Source organism: Oryx dammah, unplaced genomic scaffold (assembly GCF_014754425.2).
Source record: "Oryx dammah isolate SB20612 unplaced genomic scaffold, SCBI_Odam_1.1 HiC_scaffold_18, whole genome shotgun sequence".
Taxonomy (NCBI): Eukaryota; Metazoa; Chordata; class Mammalia; order Artiodactyla; family Bovidae; genus Oryx; species Oryx dammah.
The window spans coordinates 10,938,261-10,952,533 of NW_024070202.1; the positions used below are offsets into that span (position 1 = coordinate 10,938,261).

General features: G+C 37.9%; 1 protein-coding gene across 3 annotated transcripts in view; it reads right to left on the reverse strand.

Moving 5' to 3' along the window:
* The window catches only part of LOC120877857 (sterile alpha motif domain-containing protein 9-like), a 43,203-nt gene that overhangs the window by 10,179 nt on the left and 18,751 nt on the right, over nt 1–14,273 (reverse strand). For all 3 annotated transcript variants that reach the window (XM_040260276.1, XM_040260274.1, XM_040260275.1), the window contains one exon: nt 5,519–5,760. The gene's annotated coding sequence lies outside the window, so the exon portion shown is untranslated. The remainder of the gene's footprint in view (nt 1–5,518; nt 5,761–14,273) is intronic.

Here is a 14,273-nt window from a genome sequence, read left to right on the forward strand (position 1 = left end):
GAGATGCAATGCCTTGTAAAAAAGGTTAATTAGGTGAAATTTCTTTCAGTAATTTGGCCTGTAGATACTAAGTAGCTCAAATTTAAAATAAGCTGGGGAAAGAGAAAGAGAAGAGGTGGGAAATTGTTTTAAGTGTACTAATTTTTAAAGTAAGCCCTTTTGTGGGACTATATCAAACTCAAAAAACTATGCCTCGAAGGGCGCAATGAATAGAATGAAAAGGTGACTTACGGAACGGGAGAAAATATTTGTAAAGCATAGATCTGATGAGGGGTTAATCTAGAATATGTTAAAAAAAAATCTCCTACAACTCAACAACAACAAAACAAATAACCCAATTAAAAGTGAGCAAAGAGCTGAAACATTTCTCCAAAGATAATATACAAATGACCAACAAGCACATGAAAAGATGTTCAACATCACTAATCATTCATTTCGGTTCAGTTCAGTTCAGTCGCTCAGTCATGTCCAACTCTGCGACCCCATGAATTGCAGCATGCCAGGCCTCCCTATCCATCACCAACTCCCAGAGTTCACTCAAACTCATGTCTATCGAGTCAGTGATGCTATCCAGCCATCTCATCCTCTGTTGTCCCCTTCTCCTCCTGCCCCCAGTCCCTCCCAGCATCAGGGTCTTTTCCAATGAGTCAACTCTTCGCATGAGATGGCCAAAGTACTGGAGTTTCAGCTTTAGCATCATTAGAGAATTACAAACCTAAAACACAATACTGTATCATTTCACATCTATTATGATGCTGCTGCTGCTACTGCTGCTAAGTCACTTCAGTTGTGTCCGACTCTGTGCGACCCTATTATGATGACTACTATTAAAAACCTCCAGGAAATAGCAAGAAATTGTGAGGACAGTGTGGAGAAACTAAAGGAAACTTTGTGCACTACTGGTGGGAATATGAAAAGATGCAACCTACACAACCTACCTTAAAAGAATGGTGAAAGGAAGTTCTCTAAACAGAAAGAAAATAATAAGAGAAGAAACCTGGGTATATTAGGGAGGAAAAATGAACACAGTAAGCAAAAAAACTGGTAAATATAATAGACTTCTCCTCTTTGGTTTTTAAAACTTATGTTTGATTTTTAAAACACTGTCTGATATGGTTCTAAATGCATTTAGTGAAAATATTTAAGATCATTATACATGACAGGATAAGGGGATATGATAATTTCTATGCTTCACTCAAACTGGGGAAAAAAACCCCATTATTGAACTATCATAAGTTATGCATACCTAATGTAACATCTACAGAAACCAACAAAAAAAATTATACCAAGTTTCCCTCCCACATACAAATTTGACAACTCAAATGAAATGGAACAATTCCTCAAAAAACAAACTTCTATATTCCATTTCATACAAAACAGATTATTTGAATGGTTCCATAACTTAAAAGAAAGCTAGATTTTTAATTTTAAAGATCTCTCTACAAAGAAAAATTTCCAGGTCTAGATAGATTTACTGAAGAATTCTACCAAACATTTAAAGAATTAACACTGATTTTATATAATCTCTTCTAGAACACAGTAAAAGAGGGAATTCTTCTCAATTCATTTTATGAAGCTGTTATTACCCTACTAACCAAGCCTCTGCAAAACCAGCCTTGAGATGAGCTTCAGTGAACCAAGACTCCTGCTTCACCCTAGTAACAAGACAGTTACCGGAGACCCCAGGCTCAAGGTAGTCTCCTGCAGAATCGGGTTCCTGCCTTACTCCAGGACTGGGCCTGCTCCTATGAACTTAGGCTCTCTGTTTCCCCAGGTGCTGGGCTGGGCTCTATGGAACCAGACTCCAGACTGGTTCCTTTGGAGTCAGGCTCCTGGCCTCCCCCAGATTCCAGACTGGCTCCTGAGGACCCAGGTACATGGCCAGCCCCAGTGTCAAGCTGCACCTCATGGACCCAACCTTCAGGCCAGTATCAGCGGCCCCAGGCTATAGGCCAAATTCTGTTGCATCGGTCCATTACCAGGACTTCAGGGACCAGGGTTATTATCCCATGGACCCAAATGCCAGCCCACCCTTATAAACCCAAGCACTAGTCCAGCCCAGCCACTGACCCAGGCACCAAGCCTGCTCACTTGAAGACTCCAGCATCAAGCTCATCTTCAGAACCTACCAGACAATTCACCTACAATCTCTGGACAAGGTGACTGGAGAAGGCCTTTTCCTGCCTAAGCCCAATCTGTGAAGACTGGAAGAGGTGCCTACTTCTTCAAATGTGTAGACAATAATGCAAGGCCACAAGAATTAGGAATAATCAATGAAGCATGACACCATCAAAGGAAACTAATAAAGCTCCAATAAATGACCCTAAAGAAATAAAACTCAATGAACCACCTGATAAATACTTTTGAATAATCTTCATACAAAATTCTGTGAACTACAATAAAACACAGACAAACAAAATTAGTAAAACAATGAAGAACAAAATGAGAGGTTCAACAAAGAAACAGGGACCATTAAAAACAAACAGAAATCCTAGCATTGCAGAACACAATGATTAAATTGAAGAATTCAATAGAAAGCTTCAATAGCAGACTCATTCAAGCAAAAGAATCAGTGAACTTGTGAAGACAATACATTTGAAATTCTCTATTCAGAGGAGCAAAAAAAAAAGAAAAAGAAAAAAGAATGAAAAAGAGTGGAAAAAAAAGCCTATGTGCATTATCAGATACCATCAAATGTAACAATCCATTCATTGTTGGAATCCAAAGAGAAGAGAGGAAGAAAAAGCCAGAAGGTTTATTGAAAGAAGTCATGGCTGATATGACTCAACATTCCCACTGCTGGGCATACACACTGAGCAAACCAGAATTGAAAGAGACACATGTACCCCAGTGTTCATTGCAGCACTGTTTACAATTAGCTAGGACATGGAAGCAACCTAGGTGTCCGTCGGCAGACAAATGGATAAGAAACTTGTGGTACATATACACAATGGAATATTACTCAACTATAAAAAAGAACGCATTTGAGTCAGTTCTAATGAGGTGGATGAAAGTGGAGCCTATTATACAGAGTGAAGTAAGTCAGAAAGAAAAACACAGATACAGTATATTAACACATATATATGGAATTTAGAAAGATGGTAATGACAACCTTATATGCAAGACAGCAAAAGAGACACAGATGTAAAGAACAGACTTTTGGAGTCTGTGGAAGAAGGTGAGGGTGGGATGATTTGAGAAAATAGCATTGAAACATGTATATTACCATATGTGAAATAGATCGCTAGTTCAAGTTCAATGCATGAAACAGGACACTCAAAGCCAGTGCACTGGGACAACCCGGAGGGATGGAGTGGGGAGAGAGACGTGAGTGTGGTTTAGGAAGGGGGGACACATGTACACCCGTGGCTGATTCATGTCAGTGTATGGCAGAAACCACCACAATATTGTAAAGTAATTAGCCTCCAATTAAAATTAAAAAAAAAAAAAAAAGAAGTCATGTTTGTGAACTTCCTAATTGTTGGTGGGGGTGGGGTGGGGTAGAGATTTGGACATTGAAGTTCCTGAAGCTCATAGATTTCCCCAAGAGTTTTGATACGAAAAGATCTTCTCTAAAACACATAATTAGACTAAAGTCAAAGACAAAGAATTTTAAATGCAGCAAGAGGAAAAATATCCCACATACACAGGAACCCACATATGACTATCAACAGATTCCTCAGCAGAAATCTTACAGGCCAGTAGAAAGTGGGATAACATATTCAAAGTGCTAAAAGACAAGCGTTAGCCGTGAATACTAAAGAAACGTTCAAGTTGTCCTTCAGAAATGAAGGAGAGATAAGGATTTTCCCAGACCAAAACAAACAAACCGTAGAGTTATTCACCACTAAACCCATCTTACAAGAAATGCTAAAGGGAGGTCTTTGAGTTGTAACAAAAACATGCTGACAAATGAAAAGAATATGAAAGTATGACACTTACTGTAATGGTGAAAATATAGTCAAATCCAGAACACTCTAGTACTGTAAAGGTGGTAGACAAATCGCTTTTAACTCTGATGTAAAAGTAAAAGACAAAAGTACTAAAAATAACTGTGAGTAAAATAATGTGTTAATGGATACAATATGAATAAAAGATGTAAACTGTGGCATTAATAACACAAAATGTGGAGAGAGAAGTTAAAGTGTAGAGTTTTTGTATGTGGGTGAAGTTAAGTTGTTATAAACTTAAAACAGACTGTTATATCTATAGGATGAATAATGTAAAGCTACATGATTACTACAAGTAAAAAGCCTGTAGTAGATATACAAAGGGCTTCCCAGGTGGTGCTAGTGGTAAAGAACCTATCTGCCAAAGCAGGAGACTTAAGAGACTTGGGTTTAATCCCTGAAGAGAGAGATTCTTTACCTCTTTACCTATCAACAATTACTTTAAATATAAAAGAATTAAATTATCCAATCAAAAGATATAGTGTGTCTGAATGGATTAAAAAAAATCAGATCTGACAGTGATATGCTGTCTTTTCAAGAGACTCATTTTAGACTTAAGGACATACATGTACTGACAGTGAGAGGATGAGAAGACATATTCCATGCAAATAGCAATGAGAAGAAGGCAGGAGTGGTTACAATTAGACAAGATAGACTTTAAGTCAAAATGGTCAAAAGAGACAAAGAAGGTTACTATATAATGATAAAGTGGTCAATTCATCAAGATGATAATATATAATGCACCAAAATTCAGGTACTTCAGTGTACCTAAAAATAAAGCAACTACTAGTAAAACTAAATAGGAGAAATAGACATGTACAATAATAGTAGGTGACTTCAATATCCCAGTTTTAACAATGGATAGATCATTCAGACAAAATATCTATAAGGAAACAGCATACGTAAACAACACCATAGGTCAAATGGATCTAACAGACATATTCAGTACATTCCATCCAAGAGCAACAGCATACACATGCTTTCAACGTACACATGGAACATTTTCCAGGATAGATCTTATATTAGTTCACATGAGAAGTCTTAACAAATTTAAGAAACTTGAAGTCCGTATCAACTATCTTTTCTGATCACAATGATATGAAACTAGAAATCAATAATAGAAAGAAAGTTGTATAATTCATAAATATGTGGAAGTTAAATAACATACTTCTGACCAACCGTTTGGTCAAAGAATAAGTCAAAAGGGATATCAAAAAATATCTTGAGACAAAAGTGGAAATACAACACATCAAAACTTTTGAGATGCAGCACAAACAGTTATAAGAGAGTAGTTAATAGTGACAAAGGCCTACATAATGGAAGATCTCAAATAAGCAGCCCAATGTTATACCTCAAGAACAAACTCAATCTAAAGTTCACAGAAGGAATGAAATAATAAAATCAGAGAAGGAATAAGTGAAACAGAAACTAGAAGAACCATGGAAAAGGTCATATTTTCCCACTGCCAGACCTCTGGACTTGAAGGACTGATGTGGGGCTCAGAATCTCACTCCCATGAGAAAACCTCTGTAATATAATTTTTCTCTTATCTGTGGGTCACCCACCTGGGGGGGATGGGCTTTAGTTGTTGTTATGTCTTTGGTTGTAGAGGATCTTTTCTAGTAGGTTTCAGTGTTTTTCAATGACAGTTGTTCTGCAGATAGTTCTTCAGATGGTGATTTGGGTGTGTTCAGAAGGTGAGCTTAGGGTCCTTCTACTCCATTGTAGTCAAAAGAAGATCTTTGCATCAATACCAAGTTTCTTAAAAATAGTTTGTATCTTGAAGCAGCAGGGCATGAAGAAAATAACACTGCAAAGAGAAAAGAAGACCAGCCAAATCAGTGACAGAGGCATCAATCTTCTCTTGCTACTAAGAGCTATTGTTTTGTAACATAAACAAAATTGACAAACCTTGAGCTAGACTAAGAAACAAGTAGAGAAAACTCAAATATATAAAATTACAAACGAAAGAAAGATGTTACAGCTGATATCACAGAAATGCAAAGTATATTAAGAAACCACTGTGAACATTTATATGCCCCAAATTGGACAATGTAGAATAAATAAATTCTTAGAAACATACAAACCATCAAGACTGAATCATGAATAAATAATCTGAACAGACCAATGAGTAAGGAGTTTGAATCAGTAACTGAAACCTCCCAGACCAATAATGAGTAAGCAGTTTGGATTAGTAATTGAAACCTCACAAAAAAGGAAAAATCTCAGACTTCATGGCTTCACCAGTGAATTCTGCCAAATATTTAAAGAAGAATTAATTCTTTTTAAATTCTTCCAAAAAACAGAAAAGGAGGGAACAGTTATAAGTACATTTTATGAGGTCAGCTTAATGATGATCCCAAGGCCAGTTAAGGACAGTACAAGAAAAAGGAAGTTACAGACCAATATCACTGATGAACATAAATGTAAGAATCATCAACAAAATACAAGCAAATGAAGTTCAACAGAACATTATAAGCATTATAAAGATCATATACCATAATCAAATGGGATTTATCTCTGGGATGCAAAAATGGTTCAAGATATGCAAACCAATGAATGCAACATATCACATTAAAAGAATGAAGGATAAAAATCATATGATCTCTCAATAGATCCGGAAAGAGTATTTAATGAAATTCTTTACTTGTATTATATGATAAAAATTCAACAAATTTGGTTTAGAAGGGTTAGGGGTTATTACCTAAATGCAGTAAAGGCCATATATGACAAGCTCATAGCTAACATCATACTCAGTAGTGAAAAACTGAATGCTTTTCCTCTAGGATCAAGCCAAGAATTTCCACTCCCAGCACTTTCCTTCTATATAAAACTAGAAGTCTTAGAGCAATTAGCAGAAAAATAAATAAAGGCTTCCAAACAGGAAAAGGAAGAAGCAAAAAATTGTTTCTGTTTGCAATGATATTGTACACATAAAACCTTGTGTGTGTGCTTAGTTGCTCAGCTGTGACTCGTTGCGACCCCATGGACTACAGGCCACCAGGCTCCTTTGTCTGTGGGGATTCTCCAAGCAAGAATAATGGAGTGGGTTGCCATGTTCTCCTCTAGGGGATCTTCCCAACCCAGTGATCAGACCCAGGTGTCCTGAACTGCAGACAGATTCTTTACAATCTAAGCCTCCAGGGAAGCCCATAAAATCTTAGAAACCACACACACACACAAAAAGATAGATATATAGAGAGAACCTTTAGAACAAAAAAACAAATTAGGAAAAGGTACAGGATACAAAATCAATATTAAAAAGCTGATCCTCTACATAGAAAATCCTAAAGACTCCACCAGAAAATTACTAGAGCTAATCAATGAATATAGTAAAGTTGCAGGATATAAAATCAACACACAGAAATCCCTTGCATTCCTATACACTAATAAAGAGAAAATAGAAAGAGAAATTAAGGAAACAATTCCATTCACCATTGCAACGAAAAGAATAAAATACTTAGGAATATATCTACCCAAAGAAACAAAAGACCTATATATAGAAGACTATAAAACATTGGTGAAAGAAATCAAAGAGGACACTAATAGATGGAGAAATATACCATGTTCATGGGTCGGAAGAATCAATATAGTGAAAATGAGTATTCTACCCAAAGCAATCTGTAGATTCAATGCAATCCCTATCAAGCTGCTGCTGCTAAGTCGCTTCCGTCGTGTCTGACTCTGTGCGACCCCATAGACGGTAGCCTACCAGGCTGCCCTGTCCCTGGGATTCTCCAGGCAAGAACACTGGAGTGGGTCCTATCAAGCTACCAACGGTATTTTTCACAGAGCTAGAACAGATAATTTCACAGTTTGTATGGAAATACAAAAAAACCTCGAATAGCCAAAGCAATCTTGAGAAAGAAGAATGGAACTGGAGGAATCAACCTGCCTGACCTCAGGCTCTACTACAAAGCCACAGTCATCAAGACGGTATGGTACTGGCACAAAGACAGAAATATGGATCAATGGAACAAAATAGAAAGCCCAGAGATAAATCCACGCACCTATGGACACTTTATCTTTGACAAAGGAGGCAAGAATATACAATGAAGAAAAGACAATCTCTTTAACAAGGGGTGCTGGGAAAACTGGTCAACCACTTGTAAAAGAATGAAACTAGAACATTTTCTAACACCATACACAAAAATAAACTCAAAATGGATTAAAGATCTAAACATAAAACCAGAAACTATAAAACTCTTAGAGGAGAACATAGGCAAAACACTCTCTGACATAAATCACAGCAGGATCCGCTATGACCCACCTCCCAGAATATTGGAAATAAAAGCAAAAATAAACAAATGGGACCTAATTAAAATTAAAAGCTTCTGCACAACAAAGGAAACTATAAGCAAGGTGAAAAGACAGCCTTCAGAATAGGAGAAAATAATAGCAAATGAAGCAACAGACAAAGAATCTCAAAAACATACAAGCAAATCCTGCAGCTCAATTCCAGAAAAATAAACGACCCAATCAAAAAATGGGCCAAAGAACTAAACAGATATTTCTCCAGAGAAGACATACAGATGGCTATCAAACACATGAAAAGATGCTCAACATCACTCATTATCAGAGAAATGCAAATCAAGACCATGATGAGGTACCATCTCACGCTGGTCAGAATGGCTGCTCTGAAAAAGTCTATAAGCAATAAATGCTGGAGAGGGTGCAGAGAAAAGGGAACCCTCTTACACTGTCGGTGGGAATGCAAACTAGTACAGCCACTATGGAGAACAGTGTGGAGATTCCTTAAAAAAACTGGAAATAGAACTGCCATTCGACCCAGCAAACCCACTTCTGGGCATACACATCGAGGAAACCAGAATTGAAAGAGACATGTGTACCCCAATGTTCATTGCAGCACTGTTTACAATAGCCAGGACATGGAAGCAACCTAGATGTCCATCAGCAGATGAATGGATAAGAAAGCTGTGGTACATATACACAATGGAGTATTACTCAGCCATTAAAAGAATACATTTGTATCAGTTCTAATGAGGTGGATGAAATTGGAGCCCATTATACAGAGTGAAGTAAGCCAGAAAGAAAAACACCAATGCAGTATACTAACGTATATATACGGAGAAGGCAATGGCTCCCCAACTCCAGTACTCTTGCCTGGAAAATCCCATGGATGGAGGAGCCTGGTAGGCTGCAGTCCATGGGGTCGCTAAGAGTCGGACATGACTGAGCGACTTCACTTTTACTTTTCCCTTTCATGCATTGGAGAAGGAAATGGCAACCCACTCCAGTGTTCTTGCCTGGAGAATCCCAGGGACAGGGGAGCCTAGTGGGCTGCCATCTATGGGGTCACACAGAGTCGGACACGACTGAAGTGACTTAGCAGCAGCAGCAGCAACACATATATATGGAATTTAGAAAGATGGTAACAATAACCCTGTATGTGAGACAGCAAAAGAGTCACAGATGTATAGAACAGTCTTTTGGACTCTGTGGGAGAGGGCGAAGGTGGGATGATTTGGGAGAATGGCACTGAAACATATATAATATCATATGTGAAAGGAATCGCCAGTTCAGGTTTGACGCATGATACTGGGTCATGGGGGCTTGTGCACTGGGATGACCCTGAGGGAGGTGGGAGGGGGGTTCAGGATGGGGAACATGTGTACACCCGTGGCGGATTCATGTTGATGTATGGCAAAACCAATACAATATTGTAAAGTAATTAGCCTCCAATTAAAATAAATAAATTAATATTTTAAAAAGATTAAATTATGATTAGCATGAACAGTAGATCAATTTAAAAATAATTTTTGTAATAAAAATTTAAAATCAGTTAAAAAATAATAAAAAGCTGCATTTCTATACACTGACAGTAAACTATCTGAAAAAAATTAAAAGGAGCTCATTTACAGTAGCATAAAAATTACTTAGGGATACATTTGAAGAAGGAGGTGAAAGATCCATCCACTGAACACTGAAACACTGATGAAACTAAAGAAGACACAAATAAATGAAAAGTATCCTGTGTTATGAATTAGAAGAATATTATTAAAATGTTTATACTACCCAAATCAATTAGAGATTCAATGCAATAGTTATAAAAATTCCAATGAAATTTTTCACACACACAAAAAAAGCCTAAAATTCATATAGAACTACAAAAGACCCATGAAAAAGTGATCTTGAGTAGAAAACATAAATTGATTAAAGACTTAACTCTAAGACCTGAAACCAAAAAACTATAGATGAAAATAGAGGAAAATCTTCTAGACATCAGTCTGAGCAACCAGCTTTGGATATGACCCCCAAAACACAAACAATAAAAGCAAACACAGACAAATAGGACTGCAAACTAAAAAACTAAAAACTTCTGCACAGCAAAAGGAACAATCCACAGAATGAAAAGGCCCCCTGTGGAATGAGAGAAAATACTGGCAAACCCTATCTTAGTTCAGTTCAGTTCAGTTGCTCAGTCATGTCCAACTCTTTGTGATCCCATGGACTGCAGCACTTCAGGCTTCCCTGTCCTTCACCAACTCTGGGAGTTTTCTCAAACTCATGTCCATTGAGTCGGTGATTTCATCCAACCATCTCATTCTCTGTTACCCCTTCTCCTCCAAAATACATAAGAAACTCAAACTACTCAATAGCAAGAAAACAAACAATCTTATTTGAAAAATAAACAAAGGACCCAAACAGACATTTCTCAAACGAACACACAAATGGCCAACAGATATAGAAAAAAAGTGTTTAATATCACTAATCATCAGGGAAATACAAATCAAAATCAAAATCAGAATGAGGTAATCTCTCACACTTGTTAGATGTCTGTTATTCAAAAATAAAACTGATAACTAGAGCTGGTGAGGATGTGGAGAAAACACTTGTACATTGCTAGTGGGCATGTAAACTGGTACAGCCATTATGAAAAACAGTATGGAGATTCCTCAAAAAATTAAAAAACAGAATTACTCTGTGATCCAGCAATCTCACTTCTGACTGTATATCAGAAAGAAATGAAATAAGTATTTTGAAGAGACAGTTGCACTCCCACGTGTATTGTAGCAAATAAACATATTTACAATAGCTATGAGAAAGAAGGAAATCCTTCTATTTGTGACAATATAGAAGAAACTGAAGGAAATTATACTAAGTGAAATAAAACAGAAAGAGAAAGATAATTACTGTATGAACTCACTTATATGTGGAATCTAAGAAAATAACCACTTCCCCTTCAAAGCTGAACTCAGAGAACAGAGGTTACCAGGTGCTGGAGTGGGGAAGAGGGATGGGCAAATTGAAAGTGAGGGGAAGGAAAACCATATTCTGCACAAACTGAAAAAAGAAAAGCTGGAGTAGCAATACTTTTATCAGACAAAATATACTTTAAAAGACTACAACAAATGAGAAGAACAAAAAGAACAGTACATAAGGATAAATCAATACAACAAGAAGAGGTAACAATTGCAAATATAGATGCACCCAACATGAAAACAAAGTGTTAGTTGTTCAGTCATGTCTGACTCTTTGCCACTCCATGGACTGTAGCCCGCCAGGGTCCTCTGTCCATGGAATTCTCCAGGCAAGAATACTGAAGTGGGTAGCCATTCCCTTTTCCAGGGCATCTTTCTGACCCAAGGATCAAACCTGGGTCTCCTACATTGCAGGTGGATTCTTACAATCTGAGTCACTAGGGAAGCCCAACATCAGTTCATTTCAGTTCAGTCACTCAGTCATGTCCAACTTTTTGCAACCCCATGAATTGCAGCACGCCAGGCCTCCCTGTCCATCACCAACTCCCAGAGTTCATCCAAACCCATGTCCATTGAGTTGGTATTGCCATCCAACCATCTCACCCTCTGTTGTCCCCTTCTCTTCCTGCCCTCAATCTTTCCCAGCATCAGAGTCTTTTCCAATGAGTCAACTCTTCACATGAGGGGGCCAAAGTATTGGAGTTTCAGCTTTAGCATCATTCCTTCCAAAGAACTCCCAGGGCTGATCTCCTTCAGAATGGACTGGTTGGATCTCCTTGCAGTCCAAGGGACTCTCAAGAGTCTTCTCCAATGCCACAGTTCAAAAGCATCAATTCTTTGGTGTTCAGATTTCTTCACAGTCCAACTCTCACATCCATATTGTGATCCACACAGTCAAAGGCTTTGGCATAGTCAATAAAACAGAAATAGATTTTTTCTGGAACTCTCTTGCTTTTTCCATGATCCAGCAGATGTTTGCAATTTGATCTCTGGTTTCTCTGCCTTTTCTAAAACCAGCTTGAACATGTGGAAGTTCACAATTCATGTATTGCTGAAGCCTGGCTTGGAGAATTTTGAGCATTACTTTACTAGTGTGTGAGATGAGTGCAATTGTGTGGTAGTTTGAGCATTCTTTGGCATTGCCTTTCTTTGGGATTGGAATGAAAACAGAACTTTTCCATTCCTGTGGCCCCTGCTGAGTTTTCCAAATTTGCTGGCATATTGAATGCAGCACTTTCACAGCATCATCTTTCAGGATTTGAAATAGCTCAACTGGAATTCCATCTCCTCCACTAGCTTTGTTTGTAGTGATGCTTTCTAAGGCCCACTTGACTTCACATTCCAGGATGTCTGGCTCTAGGTGAGTGATCACACCATCGTGATTATCTGGGTCATGAAGATCTTTTTTGTACAGTTCTTCTGTGTATTCTTGCCACCTCTTCTTAATATCTTCTGCTTCCGTTAGGTCCATACCATTTCTGTCCTTCATCCAGCCCATCTTTGCATGAAATGTTCCCTTTGTACCCAACATAGGAACACCTAAATACATGCAGCAAATATTAACAAACATAAAGAAAGAAACTGAAACTGATACAACAGTATTATGGGACTTTAGCATCCCACTTATATCAGTGGACAGATTATCCAGACAGAATATCAAGAAAGAAACATGGGCCTTAAACAATATGCTAGATGAGAAAGGATCCTAATCATGATCAAGTGGGATTTATCCCAGTAATGCAGGAATGGCTCAGCATCTGTAAATCAATCAATGTGAAAGACCATATTAACAAGTTGAAGAATAAAAATGATCTGATCAACTCAAAAGATTCAATAAAAGTTTTTAGCAATCAATTTATGATAAAAAAAAAAACAACCCTTCAATACAGCAGGCATGGAAGGAACGTGTTCTGTGCTTAGTTGCTCAGTCGTGTCCAATTCTTTGCGACCCCATGGACTGTAGCCCACCAGGCTGCTCTGTCCATGGAATTCTCCAGGCAAAAATACTGGAGTGGGTTGCCATGCCCTCCTCCAGGGGATCTTCCTGACCCAGGGAACATATATCAACATAATAAGAACCATATATAACAAACCTACAGTCAACATCAAACTAGTAGTGAAAAGCTGAAAGCATTCCCTTTAAGACCAGGAACAAGATAAGGATGCTTACTCTTGCTACTTTTATTTAACATAGCATTGGAAATACTAGTGATGGCAATTAAACAAGAAAAAGAAATAAAAGTCATCCAAATTGGATATGAAGAAGCAAAACTGTCCTTTGAATTCTAACCACATAATACTATGTATAGAAGATAACGTAATACTATGCATGCTGCTGCTGCTGCTGCTGCTAAGTCGCTTCAGTCGTGTCTGACTCTGTGCGACCCCATAGACGGCAGCCCACCAGGCTCCCCCGTCCCTGGGATTCTCCAGGCAAGAACACTGGAGTGGGTTGCCATTTCCTTCTCCAATGCATGAAAGTGAAAAGTGAAAGGGAAGTCGCTCAGTCGTGTCCGACCCTCAGCGACCCCATGGACTGCAGCCCACCAGGCTCCTTCATCCATGGGATTTTCCAGGCAAGAGTACTGGAGTGGGGTGCCATTGCCTTCTCTGAATACGATGTATAGAAGAACATAAAATGCCACCAAAAAACTATTAGAACTAATAAATGAATTCAGTAAGATTGCAGGATATAAAATTAATATACGGAAATCTGTTGTGTTTCTATATATTAACAAACTATCAGAAGAGAAATAAAACAATCCCATTTATACTTGCATTAAAAATAACAAATGAGTAGGAATAAATCTAAGGAGGTAAAAGACTTTTACACTGGAAACCATGTGACACTGATACAACAAAACAGATGGAAAGATAGACCATGTTCATGTACTGGAAGAATTAATGTTGTTAAAATGGCGATACTACCCAAGGCAATCGACAGATTCATTGCAATCCCTATCAAAATAGCAAAGGCATTTTTCACAGAGCTAGAACAAATAATTCTAAAATTTGTATGGAACTATAAAAGACCCTGAAGTATTTTTCTCTAATATAGTAAGCAGGAATGTTGAATGTTTCCTACACCAAAATACATGAT